The following is a 22282-nucleotide window of genomic DNA, read 5'->3' as shown; positions in this document are numbered from 1 at the left end:
TGATCGCGTCCGCTGCGCGGAGGCATGTCCGTCTGCTTTTATGCTGGCGACTAGACTGCTAACCAGATGGCCTCTCACAAAGATGGCCGCTCCAATGTTCCACCGCCCCGGGTCCGTGAAACTCAGCACCTAACTCGGCTGAGCACCGACCAGATGCGGGGTAAGTATTTAAAATCCGGTGATTTTTAGCAGCGTGACAAGTGATATTTTAAAACAAATGGCACAACAGAGGAGTAACTTAAAAGTTAATAGTAGAGCACACAACACTCTCCTGGCTTCCGCCTCAGGAGACAAACAGCAAAGTCTTACGCCTTCACCAACTTGCTGCTTTTATGCTGGCGACTAGACTGCTAACCTGATGGCCTCCCCCAAAGATGGCCACTCCAATGTTCCACCGCCCTGGGTCCGTGAAACTCAGCACCTAACTCGGCTGAGAACCGACCAGATGCAGGGTAGGTATTTAAAATCCGGTGATTTTTAGCAGCGTGACAAGTGATATTTTAAAAACAAATGGCACAACAGAGGAGTAACTTAAAAGTTAATAGTAGAGCACACAACACTCTCCCGGCTTCCGCCTCAAGAGACAAACAGCAAAGTCTCGCGACTTCACCAACTTGCTGCTTTTATGCTGGCGACTAGACTGCTAACCTGGTGGCCTTCCCCAAAGATGGCCACTCCAATGTTCCACCGCCCCGGGTCCGTGAAACTCAGCACCTAACTCGGCTGAGCACCGACCAGATGTGGGGTAGGTATTTAAAATCTGGAGTTTGCAATTATATGCCATCCGGTGAACAGTATATGGCACAGTTCATCTTGCACAATATATCCCTACATAACAAATTAACAGGACTACTATCGCCCACCACAAATCGATGCATATCTTTGAAAGTTCCAATTTCTATTTCAACTTGTTTTGTCAAGGGAGTTTTTATCTGTCTGTTAGCTACACCTACTACTTGAATAGTCTCTCCCGAGAGAGGAAGATTTTGAACTTCCACTGATCTAACAGTAGAACGGGTAGCACCAGTGTCCACTAGGAAAGTTATTTCCACATCATTCACCTTTCCGCTCACAAATGGACCTGACTGATCTACCTCAAGAGTGGCTCGAAGTACACACTCTTCTTCCTCTCTCAGGCACCGTCAGAAACTCATCCGGCTCACTGCCATCCTCCTCTTGTAACCAATACTGAGGACACGCATTCACTCTTTGCGGTCTTTTTACCTGCTCACCTCCGCTGAATCCTGTCTCTGCACTGTACCTCTGCTGGTTTACACTGTATGGCAGTGGCGGTTGCGGCACATGACTTTGCTGTTTTGCTATCTGCTATTGTTGCGGTTGCTGTTGATCTACCTCAAACTGCACCTGCGGATTCAATTATGTATTTTCTTCATTAAGTCTTGGCGGACATTTACACTCTTTCTTCCAATGCCCTAACTTGCCGCAATTGAAACATGGGAATTTCTTCTTCAAATCATCAATATTTCCCATTAATTTAGGTTTACACTTAAAACTTCCTTGATTCCCTACATTCTTGCTCCCCATTTGCGCTACCTGTTGTTCCGCTACCTTCACTTGTGCCCACATGGCTTTCTCTTTCAGCTTTTTCTGTTTTGCATCAATTTCACTGCAATATTTTGCCTGCCTCAGTACTTTATCTACTGAGCTCGACTGCCATCCTATCATGCTGTGTCTAATCATATCTGAAATTTCTGGTCTCAATCCATACACGAATCTATATATGAAGTGACTCATGCCCTTTTCATTCAGCTCCTCATAACCACTATACTGTTTGAAGACTAACAACAATCTTTCATAGAATGAATGTACAGTTTCTTTCGGCTCTTGTGTGGTCCTGTCTATTTTCACCCAATCAGTTTCCTTTGGTGGTATTTTGTTTTTCAGCCACACTATCACTTGTTCGTACTTTCTCATTACGTCTGGTGATGAAGCTCCTGTTACTTTATCTCTGGGAAACTCTTCTCTTGGCCAATCTACAGATATTTTGCATTCTGTCCATAGGTCTGCTGGCACCACTATGTCAAACAATCCATCCAAATCAATTCATATAACTTTTGACACTTTTAGAAATCTGTCTACCTGTCAATACCATTCCACTGGTTTCTCTCCAACCTAGGAAAATCATTTGTAAATGACTATATGTCTTGTCTGCTCCAAGGAACATGTACATATCCTCCTCCAGGTATCTCTCTCATGGGAAACTCAGTTGCCACTGTCTCTTTTTCCCTGATTGGAAAAGCTAATGTAGATTTGTCTCTGGTTTCTTCTTTCTTCTTTGCCCACTTAACCCTCCATTTACTTACATCTCCCCATTTTTGCAACAGCACAATCAAATCTTTTATTTGTGCTAATCTCCCAGCAGTATTCATGTTCTCAATGACTCTTTCTGCAAAATCTACTCGATATGTTTTCTGCAATGATTTTATTTTTGAATATTCTATTCCATATTCACTTGCCACTTCTTCTAGCTGATCATACATTGTTTTGGCCTTCCATGTTATGCTTTTACATAAAAACATGAGCTCATCATCCTGATATGTTTTTAGTCTGTCTGTTCCAATGGTTCCAATTATTAATTCTTCCATATCTACTTTTAATTTGGCCACATCCAGCACTTTTGATTCTTGCTCTTTTAATGTTAAAGTTTTAATCCAAACCCTCAATTCTTTATCTGATGGTCCTATAGGTGTTTGCGTTAAATCTATTTGGTCTACACTTCTCTCTGGGGTTGCAGAGTCAGATTCTGCTCCTGTCGGGTATCTGCATGACGAACTTTGATTAAAAGTCAATTCTGGTGGATTTACATTTACATTCCGCCTTATTTCTGACAAATCAGGATAAATATTCTCTTTTACTTTCTGCAGACTCTGTTGTAATGGAATTGTTAAGCTTGGCTCTTTTATTCTTTGATTTTCGAATACTGGTATCATAGGTCCTATTTTTACTGGGACAGTTACTGCTTCCATATTCCTAGTAAGGTTTTGAATCAGTTCATGTGCAGAACGTTCATAATCAGAAATATCAGGCTGTACATCATTACGCCTTTCAGCACTTAGCACAGTTTTATGCAAGTTATTACTTTGTACAGGAGTACCTGTCATTCTAACTTCTTCTATCGGTGTACTTGGGACATATCTTGTTTCTACTCTCTCAGGGAAATCTCGGAAATTTGATGGTTGTCTCGGAGTTTCACTAACTCTCTCATCTACTATTGGAGCATTCGGGGTAGTCCATAAAGAACCTGGTTGATATGGTGGCGGTCTCCTATTTAATATTTCTTCTAACACAGCATCCTCTGATTCACTTTCACCATAACTTTGATTCCCTATCTCTATGTTCTTTTTCTTTTCTGTGCATTTCCGTCCCTAATACTCTTCCACCAATCTGACTTGATACATGCCATCACACATGTTACCATTTCTCCATCGACGCATTCTACTCTCATGTGTTTCTCCCCATTAATCTCAACCTCTACCTCTTGGTCTGATATGCCTGCTTAACCTCTCGCTTTCCAGTTCATGCATCTCATCTTCCCATTCGACCAATGTTTCAAATTGAGTTGGTCTAGGTCTCGGTTCAAGCTTCATCATTCTGTCTCTCAGGTTTCTTAGAATTGCCAAATCAAATGATCCTCCTTCTGGAAAAGCTAACACACCATCATCCTTGGTATACCGTACCCAATTCTCCAACCAAACACACGTATGGTAGCCATATTCCGACATCATATGAGAAGCAGGTGTTTTTGGCGAAGGAAGTATTTTTCCCTCTCTCGTAACTACCTCTTTGTCTTTTACAAACATGTTTTTCAACTTTTTAAACCATGAAGGTTTCTTCTTGTCTTCGTCATAATAGTAATAAGAAATTTTTCTTGTAATTCTCTGTCTTTCAAAAGATCGCGCACTTGCCTGTTTGCTGTTCCGTAACACCAACCTATCACAGCGCGGTTTGCACTAGCGCACCAATTGGAACAAGATACGTCACTATAGTGCTCAACCAATAGCTCTCGCTGTTTTCCGTGATGCACCAATCAGCTCCTACTGTGTCTTGGTCACGAGGACCAATCCCAGCGCGACACTTTTGGCATCACCAGCGCTCCGGCTTCTGCAGCGCCGACTAACCCCTCCTTTACAGGATTTTTCAAGAAGCCGTATTTACAAGGTATTTTACAAAATCAGTTAGTAACTTTACAGAAAACAATACCATTTGCCTGTTTCGCTAATAAAGTGATAGAAATTTTCAATCACACAAGTATTCTGTAACTGGAGTAGACGACGCTTACCTCCACAGAATTTTAGACTCGTCGATAAAGTAGCACTACCCTCTACCTTACCCTTCTATCAGGCAATAACAAACTCGTTTCTCCAGGAAAGCACATACAGAGATCTTTTTCACCTCCTTAGAGACAATCCCAGAGTTTCACCAGAACGCGTATTGCAATTTCATTTACACACGTTCATACAGAAATCCCTATTCATATATACATGAACTCTGTATTACCAGTATGCAGCGCTTACCTCTAGCCACTACTTTGTCCTTCTGTCAAGCTCGGGTTAAGTCCTACTACTCTCCCAGCAGTAAGTTTTAATCAGGATACACAATGATCCCTATGCTTGAAGGCTAAGATTTCATAGACTGTCCTCACTATACATTTATCCTTTCACACCTAATATCCCTAAACAGTGATATGCGACAATACAACCGCAGTATACGACGATACTACTTTTTGGAAACAGACCAATGCACTGTGCGACTTTACTTGCCACTCTTCCTCTGCCTGCAGACAGAGGCACTAGCTTCACGCAACACTTGGAAGCCTTTTCTGAAATACATATAACGTAATACGAACTCAACAGATGTTAGTCATATTTCTGTACATCAAATTCTATATATTTTATACATATCCTAGCTAATTTCCTTAGCAACCACTACTCTGCTACCAAGATATAACTGCTACAGCGTAACTCCAAAAATAATTTCTTATCAGCACTTACCATTTCCCTGAAACCTCCGGACACACACTCATTCGTCAGTGGGGCCCATAACACTGCACATTTACTTTGTTCACTTCAATTTGGCTTCAAGGAATTTAGTGAAACACATTTGGTGGAGTGTCTAAACCTATTTAATCAATTATTATTTACACCTACAGTTTTATACACTTTACCATGGTTTTATCAAACATCAATTTTATCCAGACACACCACCATAGTGGCAATGGATCTGCTAGAAAGAAAATTAGGCGTAGGAAAATCACAAGACCAGCTTTAATATTCCGTTTTCCCAATTTTTATTAAAAGCAAAATTTCAGTATGTCTGTCATTTAAGCATTGATATTTTCTTTATTAAGTAAAAAATCTTAACTTTATTTCAGAATTGGTCATTTTATTTGGAGCTCAGAAAAATAAGTCAAAGTATCTTACATCCAGGAATCGATCTGCAATCCGACAGCACTTCGAGAGGAAATCGAAAGAGAGACTACCTCTAAGCAAAATCAGGGGGTTTTATCCACTAATTCCCTAACTTAATCTATCTAAAAAGTATCTAACATCACCAATTCTGGGTTCTGATTGGACAATTTGGGGTGGGTGAGCATCTCCTCACCATTAAAACATCATATTCACGGTGAATCAGCAAAATCATAATGCGTTATTGTTTAGGACAGTCTTTGGCCTGGTCACTTCCTTGACTCGCAACATTGCGCTATATTTCTACGTTCAGAACACTTGACCGTCCATGTTTTGGCAATCATCCTAACTTCAGGGCAAAGCAGCCTTGAACTTCCCATCCGAATACAGGCAGCTCACTCTCGCTGGCAGGCTTTGGACACGCATGCGCAGTCCAGCACTTGCTCACAGTTAGCCAGAGTAACCGGATTTTGTAGGCCTCCGAGGCCACTTTTGGAACTATCATAGAAACAAACCCAAATTCATGTTAAATATGGAACTAAAACCCTTCTGTTTACCTCCCACCATACTAATGTTTCCCTATTAGTTATTACCTAGCAGGTATGCCACATAAATGCGTTTCATACTTCCATATCCGACGACCTTTTAGCACACTAACGTGTACAATAAGCACATTCACATTGCATTTATTTATATTTAGGCTGTGCATTAGTTCACAACATAATAACGACACAAATTAGTTAATTATATTGCTTCATGCAAGCAAAATTAGTATTCCCACGTGTTCATGTATGTACATCTTACACTATTGTTGATTTAATACACCACAACACACCATTAGTAAATGTTAATGTTATGGAACATTTACTTTACAAGGGGTACACAAAATTTTGTTTTGCCACCTTGCTCCATCACTCACACTGACCTGAAACTGACATGGGCACCAGTGCTTGGCTCAGTTTTCAGTGCCATCTTGCTCATTGGTTATGTTCCTGCCGCATGGAGTTCAGAAAACCTCCTTCGGATTACACATGAGCTCCTCACCTTTATGTTCTACCTTCATTGATTTGGACTCAGCATTTTGATAGTGTTGACCTCTTACTACTTTTGCACTGCCTGAAATATCAGGGAATGCTAGAATGGATGGTGAGAAACCTGCAGTGAATGGAATTTAAGGCTTGATTTAGAGTGCAGCGGAAAGGGTACTCTGTCACTATGGCGACAGGGTGCCTTTTCTGCCATACTGAAGGTCTGCTCGCCTCACCATTCCAAATAGAATGAGTATTATACACTTGACCAATCTGTGCTCACCCTCTGGTTGCCGGGCATCAAGCTGTGGGACTTATCATCAGGGCTTGAGTGTAAAGCTTTGGCACACCAACCCCCCCTCGCAACACACTACGTTCGCCACAAAAAGATTCCACATCGTATGTATACAAACACTTGTCTTTGTATTACAAACACACACTGAAGTAAAAATGAGAAAACCATTGTATTTGCACTTTACAGTTAAATGCAATTCTCAAACTTCTGTACTGAAATCACAACAAAACACACATTGTACATACACTGTACAGGTATATGCAATTGTCGGACTTTCCACTTACACGAAGGTCAAACAGTCACTAGTCTCTGACAATGCCTCGTGACCTAGCCCCTCAGTCTTTCAACTCTATCAGCCAACAATACATGTTGCCCCTGCTGGGGCCCTGTTGACTAGACAGTCGGAACCACTTAATATGAAAAGAAACAGTTGCTTAGTTTCGTCCACCTGGATTAGACCATCAGGCCCCCAACAGCACCGGCATGAGTGCAGGATCGCTATCCCCATAGACAAAAGGTTGTGACCCACGAACCTGGCGAGCTGCCCTTCTTGAGAAGTGTTTTCCCCTTAAATAAAGGAGTGACCTGCCGTAGGCCCCTACCCCGACAGTCAGCTGCAGGTGCCCACAAGGCACACGAAACCCCTCGGGTCTCGTCACAATGTTTTCCGAAACACAGTGGCGTGGGTGGGGGGAGTAGGAGCCAACCACCTCGGACAGAGGTTGCGATGTCAGGCACTGTTGTCCTCCCGATCTGGAGGCCGAAGACAGTCTCAGCCCTCAGGTCAGGTTCCCCCAACACTCCTCATACACCTCAGGCTATGGAGCACAAGCGAGCAGAGGTCACCTTGGTTGCATGCATGCGTCCCTCAGACGCTGCAAACTTCCCAAGCTCTCCTCAAACTCCTCATGTCCCGGCACCTCAGATGGCTGCTGATCTTTGTGCATACACTCCTATTGCACAGCGAGATGATGGTGTATATATCAGGACGGTCCTTCTCCCAAACACAATCACTTCCACCTTTCCCCGCGGCACCTAGTGCAGTCCTTACGATTTCGTGGAGACAGTGAGATCCTTTGTGTCCCTGGGTTCTCATGGAAAGGAGACCAGATCACCGGCCTTCAGAGAGTACTTTGAGACAAAGGCCATGACAGTTGGCATTAGCTGCAGGCCAGCAACATCCAGACAAAATCCACCAAGTGATAGTCCCTTTCTTGGAGCACTACAAGCTCCTAGCCACCACAAGTCCAGGATAGCCCAGTTGAAGCCCTTCCTGCCCTAATGATTCCTTGTGTCAATGTACCAGTATTGAATCAGCGTTGTATGGTTCCAAAAGTGTCTCTAGGTTTGGAGTCCAAAGACGCAGTAGTTATACCCACCATGGATCTTGAAGAAACGATTGGTTGAAAAGGCCACCTTTGAAATGCACAGGCCCTCTCTAAAGGTAAACATCAACCCCTAGTTTATGACCCTCTATCAGGAATGCACAGATGTGGTCATCCCCCTAACACTCAGTTGTGAATTAGGAGACAGGTCTTCAGGCACACAGAGCCACACACATTGAAATGCCCACTTTCCCAAAGAGTAGAACCACACCTGTTTACCATTGAGTACTAGTTTAAAAGCGCGGTTGAAAGGTTTTCACTCGAACCGAATGTTGACAGTGTTAATGGGAGCTGCACGTTATGATGAGACTGCCATTCATGGGTTTTTAAGGTGATTAATCTGTTTATGTATTGCAGTATACTTTGGGGATGGCTACTATTAACATCAGCGCAGTGGGTGAATGCAATTGTGTTTTTTAATTGTGGAAGGCTACGCATTTAAAGGGTATGTGAGCAAGTCTTGTGGTTTAATATGTTCATCAATTTGTTTCCACATGTTGTATTTACCGCGTAGTATGCATTTATTTTTGGTTTCGGCAGGGGATAAAACGTGGGAGGATGGTGATTAGTGTTATGGGTGTTCAGGTTTAAATTTCAGTGGGTTTTCAATATTTGGGTTTATGTTACACCAAGGACATCATTTTCTTTTACTGCAGAGAATTTGCATTTCATAAAACGTTGAGAAGTCTTTTATTATCCATTTCAGTGACCCCTGACAAAGGGCCCCTGTGCCCTTAAATGCATTGGGTGAAAAGAAATAAACATCTTCTGAGCTAAACAAGTTTCCAATGATTCTTTCCAACGTGTCGCTGTTGAAGGCCTGGACGGCATGCAGGAGATATGTGAAAATTTTTAAATGAATCATGCTGGAATTTCGCTGCTATCACAGTGATGTCGAAAGTATGGATGTACTTTTGGAAAAAATATTGGATTACTGATTAGTTTACTGCAAAAAATAGAGTACCATAACTAAAAGGAATAGAGTTGTTCCTGGCTAGGATACATTCCTGAATCCACAGTGCGACATATGGGTGCGTACTATCGCACCTTTTTGGACTATCCTACTTTCCCAAAGTGACATTCTGATCACCATACTGTAAAACCTTCACCCACTATCAGAAAGGATTCGCCATTAGGATACACATCGATACCAATGATCATACTGTTGCTATTCTGCCCATAGGAAATAATGCTAGACGGCCTTTCCCTACAACCCCTGATGCTAATCCAGTGAGAGAAGTAGGCCCCATCGGTGTCATTCACGACTCTCAGAGGTAACACATATACACACACCTGCCCAACCTCTTCCCAACACCGCACCCTGTCACCAGAATATAGCAGGAAACATGCAGAACCTTGATACACTGCTGTGTAATCACCAAGTCGAGTAACAGTAACCTCTACACACAGGGGCCCCCAAAAGGGCAGCCCTGTGGCACAATGGATGAGCTACCTCCTTGCAGGCCACAGAGGCACATTTGGGATACAAACCCCTGGTATAGGTCTTACCCTATGACAAGGGACATACAGCTAACTCGAATCAGCCAATCATAAATACACCACCCTGCAGAATGTACATGATGAGCACATCGGTTTGACACTGCACACAGTGCACAATGCACCCAAGTCCTAAGGCTAGCATCCAGAGCAACTTTTAATGAATAAAAGAAGATCAAAATGACAAAAATCCAATTAGTAGAACTGAAGATATTGAATTTTAAAGTTTTTTGTGAAAATAGAGCCAAAAGTCATGAAGCCCCAACTGTGGATATCTGGCCGAGCCAGACTACTGCAAAGTAACAAGTTCAGGCCGACAGCGATGAAGCGCGGGCCGCCTACAGGGACCCAGTTAGGTCAGCTTAAAATAGCACTCTCAATTCTGGTTTGTGGAGCGTTGCCGGATCTATGTCGAAGATGCGGCACACAGCTGAAGGGATGCATCAGTTCCGAGATGTGGTGAGGCTGCAGTGCAAGAGCCTGTGTCATTGTCAAGGAACCAGTTGATTGGGCTTGCGATGCAAAATCCGGCGTTAAAGATGCGGTGCGCAGATGGGGAGATGAGTCGGTTCCGAAGAGCTGAGGTGCTGCAAAGTGGAGTCTGTTGAAACAAACTAAGAAAACAACACAGAACAGGATGGTATTTGTGATAAAATACACAACCTTGTCAACAAGGATCAAAAGAATTGTGAACAAAAGATGGGAACTTCTATCCCTGGAACCAGACTTTCATGGAATTTTCAAAGAACTACCTCTGCATGCATATACACGAGGTCCAAATTTAAGGGAAAGACTTAAACGGAAACAACAACCTATAGAACCGACCAATTATAAGGGAACAACCAGATGCCTGAACTGTACAAATTGTAACAACGTGATTACAGGCAATACGTGCACACACCCTACGACTGGCAAACTCATAAACCTAAAATATTCGAGTGATTGCAACACTAAAAATGTGGTGTATGCCATTAAATGTCCATGTGGCAAGGTGTACATAGGGAAGACGGAACGCAAAGCAAAAGTACGCATAACGGAGCATAAAAGTCGCATTCGCAATGAGAACATGACCTCACCATTGGTGTCACACTGGAGAGAAGCACGACATACAATTTCTCAATTAAGATTTTTCATTATTGAACATGTACAGATCCGACTTGGTATAGATAACCATCAGAGGTTAATGCAACGAGAATTATTTTGGATCAAGTACTTAAGGACCCTGGCACCAACAGGTCTTAATGATAAATATGATCTGGCATGCTACCTATAGGTTTCTTGAATTGACACTAGCATTACTTCCACTTCAAACAACAACACGTAAAGTAATGAACAATTTGTACATAAAGTCGGAATTTCTAACTTGTAATGGTTATTAATTACAAGGGATGCAATGAAATAATGTTGTTTATTACAGTGTACAACAGTGTAAGATATGTTTAATCAGGATTCCTTGCATTGATATTTAAAGTGTTTAGTTTACATCTGAACAGTAATTATGTAGATGTTTTTTATCACAATTACTGCATAGAGAGCATGTTTTGACTTCACTCATTTCGATGAATTACGAACGATAAGTTTCATTGAAACCAATGTGAACATGCAACACTGCACACAAACACCTATTATCATAACACCCATCCGCTTAAGTTGGCATGAGGAATAAGCGCACATGTGTGCCAATATCTTATATCCAAACCCATTGGATATTTACACATCAGTCGAGCCAAAATATCTAGCAACGGGCAATGAGATCGCGTGTTTGCAAATATTCCGTGGAATATTAGTATACCGTAGATGTGAGGTTGTTTATTATTTATATACAACTCCATCCAACTAGGATATTGACAAGATACAGAACCGGTCTGATTAACATCATGACAGTCCCAACATGGCGCGCATAGCAAACATCACACTGAGCGCTCTTCACATAGTGAGTCCGTTTTTAGTTACCAAACCGCGCACTCGCAACAAGAAGACTGAGTTCAAATGGAGTTTTACTTCCTGGACCCAGCCGATCGGATATTCACCGGGCAGCGGCATTTTCGTGTCGGCCGTTTTTTGCAACATGACAGGTATTTGTCGTTTGAGACAGATTTTGCGTGTAACTAGGCAAGTTTACAATACACGTGGTAGTAACGGCGTGACATATGTTTTACATTTGTAGACGAAGGATCACAACAACGAAGATTAGGTAGGGTGTTTCTTCTTTTGAAACACTGCTTTATTGTTCCTAGTTTACGGTTTGAGAACTCACTAGATGTATGCTTGTTGTTCACAGCTTAACAAGAGCAAGACAAGCAGGTATGTCGCTTTTACCAACATAGGCACTGAGGTTTACAAACCATGATAAACTTAGCCCTCATTTTCATTTTTTTATTTTTTTATTCACATAGCGTTTCAGCCATCCGGGCCACTACCCAAGTATATCAACACTTGAATTTCAGTTGACACCAGGTACGCCATTGATTAAATATATCTGCATACCCTCATGATCAACCATATAAATTACACATTACCCTTACATTGAGTACTTTTTTCATTTCTTTCAGAATTTCCCATGATGAAGGCACCACCCGGGTGCCGAAATGCATTGGGCCTATTGATAAATGCTTGAAAAACAATGTCATGTTTATAATTTCAATGCAAATGTATTTGTAAATGTTTATGGAAATTGTTATGAACAATGCAAATAACAAATGCCAAGAAACACAATAGAAAAATAGAAAATAAATGCACAAACATGTGTAAATATGACCTATAAGGAGTTGTGTTAAACAATTTATTTATTAAGGTGCGGAGCACCAAGTGAACAGTGCATGATTAGGTGAGCTAAAACCCACCATAACCATTGACTGAAGCATTCAGGAGTGACTCTCCTGATTAATCATAGCACCATTGGAGAAACCTAAAAGGACTTGTTTATACTCAGAGTGCTCCTCACTGCCCCAATTACCAATAGCAAAGTGGAGTCCGGCATCGTCATTAAGGCTTTCATCGATGACGGATGCAAGGGCCTGCGCCGAGGATGCATAGCACAGTCTGGGCGATGCGCAGTTCCGAACAGCTGCAATGCAAGTCTTTGCGAAGGGTCCAATCCACGCAGCTGCAGAGATGCATCGGTTCTGCTCAGGATTCATACAGTCATGATAAACCAAGGGTGGACACTTACTTCTTCAGCAGTTCTTCCTTCTACTTAGTTCTAGCTTTTTCCTCCAACTGAATCGGTCTTGGTGACTTCAGGTTAGAGGTTATTTATACCACGTTCTGAAAGTCCTAGATTGATGCATTCTGCGCTTTGTAGTCAGTAAAGGGCTGGATTACATTTTGAACTTGTGATACAGAATATGACCTTGAAAATGGATCCTTATATCACTCTAGCAGCTCCATCTTGGAAAAACCAAATCTATTTGATGTTCTGCTCGACCCATTTCTGACATTCGTTGAGGCCTGTCATGGCACTATTAAACTTCAAGATTAAATATGCCACCTTTTGTAGTAAAGTTGCCTCTATGTCGCCTCCTCTTGGATTTGGTCTGATTGCACATAATACAGTCCTTGTCAGATCTTTCGCACTGTGATTTGCTTCCATAAAATGCCGAAGAAGTAAGTGTCTTACGTGGTTTAAGTGGCATCGTGGCTGTATGAATCTTATATATTATTATTATTATTATTATTTCTTGATATAGCGCATGGCTACCCGTAGACATTCCAGCGATCGGAGCCGCCACAGATGTTATCCAATCTTACTACAAGTGCTGAAAGAACCAAGTTTTCAGTTTCTTCCTAAATCCGAGGTGATTAGTCACTTCCCGAATTTTGGTGGGAAGCGAGTTCGATAGAGTGGATGCGTTGAAAGAGAACAGGCGGCCGCCCATTCTGGTATTTCTAATCTTGGGGACTTTAGCTTGAAGTTTATTTGAAGATCTCAAGGTCCGAGAGGGACAGTAGAATGATATCAGATTTTTTTGTATTTTGGGACCAGTGCCCCACAGAGATTTATGTGCTATACACAGAGATTTAAATTGTATTTGTTCTGTAATGGGTAGCCAATGCAGTTTCATCAGCGCCGGTTTGGCTGATACATTTCTAGGAGCCTTGTAAGAGCCTTGCGGCACAGTTCTGAACCACCTGCAGCTTGCTGACGGTAGACTTGGGGGCCCCCAGATATAGGGATTTACAGTAGTCTAAGCGTGTCAGTACCAGGGATTAAACCAATATTCTGCATGCTGTGTCTGGGAGCAGGGGCAGTATTTTCCAAAGTTGTCTGAGAATGTTGTAGCATAAGGCTGTTATTAGTACAGCCTGGTGTTCAAGATTTAGGGCAGAATCAAGCCAGATTCCTAAGCTTTTGATTTTATCTCTAGGTTTGGTAGGAGCCCCTAAGCGGCTGGGCCATTGTGTTTGAGGGGAGCTGTTGTATTTATCCCCTAAAATCATTAGCTCCATTTTCTCTCCATTCTGTTTTAAGAAGGAGCGGTCTATCCAAGCAGCTACTGTATTCAGGCATGATTATAAATCAATTCCTGTCTTCTTAGGATAGTTAAGGAACTGCACCAGCACCTGCTGCGTACGTCACAATCTGTACTCCATAGGGGAGGACGATGTCAGCCAAGGGTTTTAGATAGGCATTAAAAAGGGTCGGGCTTAGAGAAGAGCCCTGGAGAACCCCGCAAGTAAGTGATATTGATCTTGAGGTTTGAGAGCCATCAAAGACCTGGAAGGTTCTCTCCTTCAGAAAAGATCTGAACCAGGCCAGGGCTTTCCCTACCACTCCTACCGCTTTAAGTCTATCCATTAGCATGCTGTGACATACAGTCTACACATTGTGCGGAAGTGCAGATAATGACAGCAGCCTGTTTCTACTCATTTCAGAATTTGAATCATAACTGCAACAGAAAACCCGCATCAATTAGTTAGGACGAGGAGCTCCCCGCGTTCAAATCCTTTCCGAACACGCTGGGAAGTAAGTTGTCGAATACCGCTTTTTATGTCAATACATTTTAGACTCCATCCAAAGACCATGAACAGTCACTAAATTAGCTGTGTATGTTTGTGTTGCAGACTGGATGATCAGCGACACGAGCATTGCTATGTTCATAGAATATGAGAAAGACGTACAGATGAAAGATACAGCCGGTACCATGATTAATATAATAGCAAAAATACATTTTCTATAAAAAAGGCAGAACTTAAAAAGGGGTAGACATTAATTAGAAATCTTCCTTAATTTTATTTTCTTTGATCCATAGATTACATCCAGTCATAGCCCTGAGGAAAATCCCAAGAATTATATTGGGGTTTGAAATGCGTCAGCACTATTTGGGAAACCTTAGCATGGAAATAGGACTCTAAGGGAACTATTTGAAAGTATCCATACCTTATGAGCTTGAACACTTGTTCCCTTTGATCAGCAACGCACAGATGAATAACTAACTCAACTAAAAATCGAGATTATTGTTGCTGTGAAACTAATGACTGGTTGAATACTGTAATTCATTTGCAATCAATTGTTTTGTTATTATTTGTAATGTTTGTGAGATTGTTTTCGTTTGTTTACATGTTTATTGTCAAAACGACCAGTGTGTTTCCTGTCTCTGGTTTAAACGACTAAATGAAATGGTCTTCTGAAAACAGTACAAAAAAATAATTTAATAAACTATGAAGACCAATACAATCAGTGTTTGGTTGTATTCTGTTAAAATAGATAACAGCACTGCAATTTGACAGATATATGGTTTGTTTTGGTTCAACTTTCAAAAACTGGCATTTGCAGGATTATAATGTAAAATCCAACTCCACCATAACCATAAGTTAGGATTTTATATTGTGATTCCAGAGACAGCAAACATGAACTGGTTACCAAGTTCCATATGTATAAAGAAGGACATTTTGGGCCTGAAAAAAGGTTTATTTACAAAAGGTTTATTTAGTTTAAAACAGCACACACAGGGCCTGCTATTGCAGGCCTGAGACTTGTTTAAAGGGCTACTTAAGTGTGTGGTACAATCAGTGCTGCAGGTTCACTAGTAGCATTTAATTTATAGGCCCTTGGCACATGTAGTGCCACTTTACTAGGGACTTATAATTAAATTAGATAAGACAATTGGAGATAATCCAATGTTACCATGTTTAGAGGAGAGAGCACAAGAACTTTAGCCCTGGTTAACAGTGGTGAAGTGCACAAAGTCCTAAGCCAGTAAATAAACTAGGTCTGAAAAATGGAGGAAGAAGGCAAAATGTTTGGGGGAAGATCACCATAAGGCTGACAGGTCTAACATCCAATTTCTCACAAAAAAATATTCTATTAAACTACATCTCTCCCCATTTCTGTAGGTGTAGCTACCAGGTACGTCAGGGTGTATTTAAACATTCAATGAGTGAAGACCACTTGTGCACATGGATGATGTACATTGAGCCCTCTTCCTACTAGTTTTGGCCCTACCACTGGAATCCCCCAATCTGTCTCCTCTTCCACGCTTTTGATGCCAGATTAGTCCCTTGTAGGTCTAATATTAAAATTGCTACAAACTACAATAGTGTGTCTGACTCCAGTCCTGGAATCCTTCTCAGCTCTTCTATCATGGTCTAGAAGAAGCCAAAATATGCTTGCCCCTTCTACCAGGTTTATTCTTCCCTGGTGGATTATATACATTAAAAATAGCAATCATTACATTACTTCTTTGCTGTCAGCAACTTTCAGTCTCATATAGTGTAGGTTAGTGCTGTGTGCTATAAATATTTAGGGACTTATTCACAAGCCCCTTAAGCAGCTGGTGATCAATTTTAATGTGGGAAAAAGGGATCTACCAGCAGCGCAGGGGGCTTGTAAATAAGTGTCTGTGCATAGGTATGTTGAGGTCCATGTCACTGGACCTCCAGATGCTCTTCCTTGTTTATTCTGCAATGCAGGCTTGCGAAATGACTAAAAACCATTAGCAATAGCCTCAGTGGCGGCTGATACAAAAAGTGGTAAGGCGGGTGGAGAGGGCGCAAGGAGAGTGCAGGGGTTTCATAATTTTAAAAAATAAGACTTACCTGAAACTGCCAGCTGCCCCTCACCTTGGTGTTCTTCTGATTCCTGGTCCAAGCAGACACTAGGACAGCATCAGAGACTCCCTGCGCAATCCCTGTGCTGCTCTCATGTTATTACCAAGAATGGGATTGGCCTGAGTGGGCTGGTTTAACACTTGCTCAGGCACAGGGAGTCTGTGCTGTTTCTCCACTATAGCTCGGTAGGAGAAACCTAACTGCGTATACATGTTTGGCCAGCCTAAGATGGCCGGCAAAACAGGCATGCACACTTAGAAGTGCACATACCACTCCATTCCTCCTCCCTCTCATGGCCCGACCCCACCTGTCCATGCACCCACAGGCACAGACAGCAGGTGAAAAATAAAATGATAATAAAATATTGTTTTATTTTTCAGCTTCTGTCTCTAACCCAGTGGACCGAGGCACTTCTGCCATTGCGGTGGAGCTGCCGCTGAATAGTTTCATTAGGAGCCTGGGTCTACTGAAAGCAACAAATGTCAAGCCGATCGACACACCAGAGTCACTCTTCGCCTTACATTCTTTGGAGTTGCCTGCAATGTTACAGGTCATGATTGTTTAGGTTGTTTCTCTCTACGGCGCTCTTGCTCCAGGGTACAAAAGTCCTTGAGTCAACCTTCCCAGGAATGCTTACCGGTTCTTCTGCAGAGGTTCACAAAGGAGCTTCCAGGGTTGTTGCCTTCTATCCCCACTCCTTTATGTCACACAGGACCTATTTATTGCTGTTCTCTTTGTGATGAATCAGCTTTTTTTTCCTGTGCAAATGCCCATTACATAATAGTATAAGTTTATTTGTTGATTAATTAAAATCATTACAAACAGCAGGAATCAAATCCAATTTACAATCTGATTAAAAAAAACGATAAAAAATACAAAACCAGCACATTATTAATTCCGAGATGAGTTCCAAAGAAACACATATACATAATTCGCTCAACTGGAGTAAATTAGTTTGCTAATAAGCAATTTAGCAGCAAAAGGAATAAAGTGCAATGTGCAGTAAGGGGTCCGTAGGTCGCACGCTACTCCACCATTCCAGCGTGTATACCCCAAGAGCATCATGGTTAATGCAGTTTTCCTGAAAGCGGGTGCGCTTTTCAAAAGAATCGAAGTGTAATTGCAAGGTTGCAGGCCAACTCTGGACACCGGTGTTTCAGGATTATTGTCCTTCATCAGCAGAGTGTAGGGCGGTTTTCAGGGGTTGCTGTGCAGGCTGCCAAAGTGTTCTCAGGTATGGTACCTCTCCAGGCGCGTAGGGCGTTACCTCAGCTCGTCAGCTGAAAGGCTCAAGGGAGCCGTGTTAAGTAAGGGGTCCGTAGGTCGCACGCTACTCCACCATTCCAGCGTGTATACCCCAAGAGCATCATGGTTAATGCAGTTTTCCTGAAAGCGGGTGCACTTTTCAAAAGAATCGAAGTGTAATTGCAAGGTTGCAGGCCAACTCTGGACACCGGTGTTTCAGGATTATTGTCCTTCATCAGCAGAGTGCAGGGCGGTTTTCAGGGGTTGCTGTGCAGGCTGCCAAAGTGTTCTCAGGTATGGTACCTCTCCAGGCGCGTAGGGCGTTACCTCAGCTCATCAGCTGAAAGGCTCAAGGGAGCCATGTTAAGTAAGGGGTCCGTAGGTCGCACGCTACTCCACCATTCCAGCGTGTATACCCCAAGAGCATCATGGTTAATGCAGTTTTCCTGAAAGCGGGTGCGCTTTTCAAAAGAATCGAAGTGTAATTGCAAGGTTGCAGGCCAACTCTGGACACCGGTGTTTCAGGATTATTGTCCTTCATCAGCAGAGTGTAGGGCGGTTTTCAGGGGTTGCTGTGCAGGCTGCCAAAGTGTTCTCAGGTATGGTACCTCTCCAGGCGCGTAGCGCGTTACCTCAGCTCGTCAGCTGAAAGGCTCAAGGGAGCCGTGTTAAGTAAGGGGTCCGTAGGTCGCACGCTACTCCACCATTCCAGCGTGTATACCCCAAGAGCATCATGGTTAATGCAGTTTTCCTGAAAGCGGGTGCGCTTTTCAAAAGAATCGAAGTGTAATTGCAAGGTTGCAGGCCAACTCTGGACACCGGTGTTTCAGGATTATTGTCCTTCATCAGCAGAGTGTAGGGCGGTTTTCAGGGGTTGCTGTGCAGGCTGCCAAAGTGTTCTCAGGTATGGTACCTCTCCAGGCGCGTAGGGCGTTACCTCAGCTCGTCAGCTGAAAGGCTCAAGGGAGCCGTGTTAAGTAAGGGGTCCGTAGGTCGCACGCTACTCCACCATTCCAGCGTGTATACCCCAAGAGCATCATGGTTAATGCAGTTTTCCTGAAAGCGGGTGCGCTTTTCAAAAGAATCGAAGTGTAATTGCAAGGTTGCAGGCCAACTCTGGACACCGGTGTTTCAGGATTATTGTCCTTCATCAGCAGAGTGTAGGGCGGTTTTCAGGGGTTGCTGTGCAGGCTGCCAAAGTGTTCTCAGGTATGGTACCTCTCCAGGCGCGTAGGGTGTTACCTCAGCTCGGCAGCTGAATGGCTCAAGGGAGCCGTGTTAAGTAAGGGGTCCGTAGGTCGCACGCTACTCCACCATTCCAGCGTGTATACCCCAAGAGCATCATGGTTAATGCAGTTTTCCTGAAAGCGGGTGCGCTTTTCAAAAGAATCGAAATGTAATTGCAAGGTTGCAGGCCAACTCTGGACACCGGTGTTTCAGGATTATTGTCCTTCATCAGCAGAGTGTAGGGCGGTTTTCAGGGGTTGCTGTGCAGGCTGCCAAAGTGTTCTCAGGTATGGTACCTCTCCAGGCGCGTAGGGCGTTACCTCAGCTCGTCAGCTGAAAGGCTCAAGGGAGCCGTGTTAAGTAAGGGGTCTGTAGGTCACATGCTACTCCACCATTCCAGCGTGTATACCCCAAGAGCATCATGGTTAATGCAGTTTTCCTGAAAGCGGGTGCGCTTTTCCAAAGAATCGAAGTGTAATTGCAAGGTTGCAGGCCAACTCTGGACACCGGTGTTTCAGGATTATTGTCCTTCATCAGCAGAGTGTAGGGCGGTTTTCAGGGGTTGCTGTGCAGGCTGCCAAAGTGTTCTCAGGTATGGTACCTTTCCAGGCGCGTAGGGCGTTACCTCAGCTCGTCAGCTGAAAGGCTCAAGGGAGCCGTGTTAAGTAAGGGGTCCGTAGGTCGCACGCTACTCCACCATTCCAGCGTGTATACCCCAAGAGCTTCATGGTTAATGCAGTTTTCCTGAAAGCGGGTGCGCTTTTCAAAAGAATCGAAGTGTAATTGCAAGGTTGCAGGCCAACTCTGGACACCGGTGTTTCAGGATTATTGTCCTTCATCAGCAGAGTGTAGCGCGGAAACAGGAGGACGAGCTGAGGTAACGCCCTACGCGCCTGGAGAGGTACCATACCTGAGAACACTTTGGCAGCCTGCACAGCAACCCCTGAAAACCGCCCTACACTCTGCTGATGAAGGACAATAATCCTGAAACACCGGTGTCCAGAGTTGGCCTGCAACCTTGCAATTACACTTCGATTCTTTTGAAAAGCGCACCCGCTTTAAGGAAAACTGCATTAACCATGATGCTCTTGGGGTATACACGCTGGAATGGTGGAGTAGCGTGCGACCTACGGACCCCTTACTTAACACGGCTCCCTTGAGCCTTTCAGCTGACGAGCTAAGGTAACGCCCTACGCGCCTGGAGAGGTACCATACCTGAGAACATTTTGGCAGCCTGCACAGCAACCCCTGAAAACCGCCCTACACTCTGCTGATGAAGGACAATAATCCTGAAACACCGGTGTCCAGAGTTGGCCTGCAACCTTGCAATTACACTTCGATTCTTTTGAAAAGCGCACCCGCTTTCAGGAAAACTGCATTAACCATGATGCTCTTGGGGTATACACGCTGGAATGGTGGAGTAGCGTGCGACCTACGGACCCCTTAAAGTGCAATGTGCAATCTGGATCAAGATCAGGTGTTTTTAAATAAGCAGCAACAATTTCTGATAAAGCCATTTTAGATTGAAAATAAGCATGATATCCTGTCCATCAACCAATATTGATGGACTTTGTACTAACAGCATTCGGGACATTAAATTATTAAAGTGCCATGTGCGAGAGGGGCAGGTTATACCTCGACTTGTACGTACTAAAGCAAATACTATTACTATTAATCAAGTAACACAGATGATTAAAGTGGCAAGTGCTAGAAGCAAATATAATCCATAAAGAAGGTATAATCCACTATAGGGTGGAAACGTTAAAGTGAGGTGGTACAATTATAGTAATTATGCTTAAACATGCTTTAAAATAGCCCAGCAGTCCCTAAAAACATTTAAAATTATTATGTCATCAACATTTTAGTTAACTTTCATAACAGGGATTTCATTAGTTGAGATGTCTTCCTTACATAATTTTGTTTCAGCTATAAGGATATACTTAACAAACTGGTGAATTAAACTAGCTGTAATACCGCTTAAACATACAATAATTGCAGTTCTGCAGGTTCTTACTCCCATTTCCTTAAAAATTGGCTTTAAAATCATCTTTCGTTCTGCAAGCAGTTTTGGGCACAAAGTTACTATGTGCTGTAAGGTTTCTTCATTCTTACCACATAATCTACAGACATTAGATGGACACTTTTTTTTCCATTTTGGGATTCCATCTTTGGTTGGGTATCTCCCAAACCTTAACAACATAAATGTATTCTTAATTAAAGGTTTTAAATGAAATAGCAGATAAGGTTGGGGATACAGTTTGATAAAAGAGTTAGCAATTGACCAAAGATGTTTTGTTTCCCTTAGTTCATCTTTGTCCATTATACAAGACAAAAGGGCTGCTGATTGATTAATTGTTTTTTTGTAGACCATTTTACTCCTTGTTTTATCCACTAAGTTCGGGCATTCAAAGGTATGTAAACATTCATCTAAATACGTTTGCCAGCTTTTCAAATGGGCCCCTCTTTGGATCTCAAGCCAACACAGGTTAGCCAACGAACCTTCCTCGGATCTGGATAATAACAATAAGGACTTTAAAAATGTAGATTGTCGGGGGAGGAACTACATGCGCATCCAAGATGGCCGCGTGAGCTTAGGGCTCCCGAGACCCTCGTAGCCCCCCGAATATATCCTGTCATTTATCCTGACTACTGTGGAGTGCTTTTTGCAGAGGAACCAAAGGAGACTCGAAAGCTGAAAAACGCGTCTCGAACGTTCCCTGGAAACTGGAGTTACAGGATCGCAAAGTTTGAGGCCTGTTCCCCTCGGACGACCGGTGATTTCGTTGACACTGTGCCCGAGTGGTAATGTAACAACATCGGCTTTTGGCACCGGAAGTGACTGGCTCGGCTCTGCTTCTCCTCTTGGTTTCACTTTCGATTTCGCCTGAGACGCACTTGGGTCCACTCTAGATCATCTTAGACCCTTATCGGCGACAAATGTGCCTTGCCCTGACGTAGCTGCAACAGACGGCTGCCCTCTGGATTAGCGTTTGAGGAGTTTTGGCTGATTACTGCGCCACACCGATTACTGAATATTACGTAGCCACGAGAGGCCAACGTACTTCCATAAGATTTGACAACGAAGGGCGTGTTGCTGGTCTGAATATTGGGAGTTTCGATCGCTATTTC

This window comes from Lissotriton helveticus, chromosome 8 (genome assembly GCF_964261635.1).
Source record: "Lissotriton helveticus chromosome 8, aLisHel1.1, whole genome shotgun sequence".
Taxonomy (NCBI): domain Eukaryota; kingdom Metazoa; phylum Chordata; class Amphibia; order Caudata; family Salamandridae; genus Lissotriton; species Lissotriton helveticus.
This window is presented reverse-complemented; position numbering follows the sequence as displayed.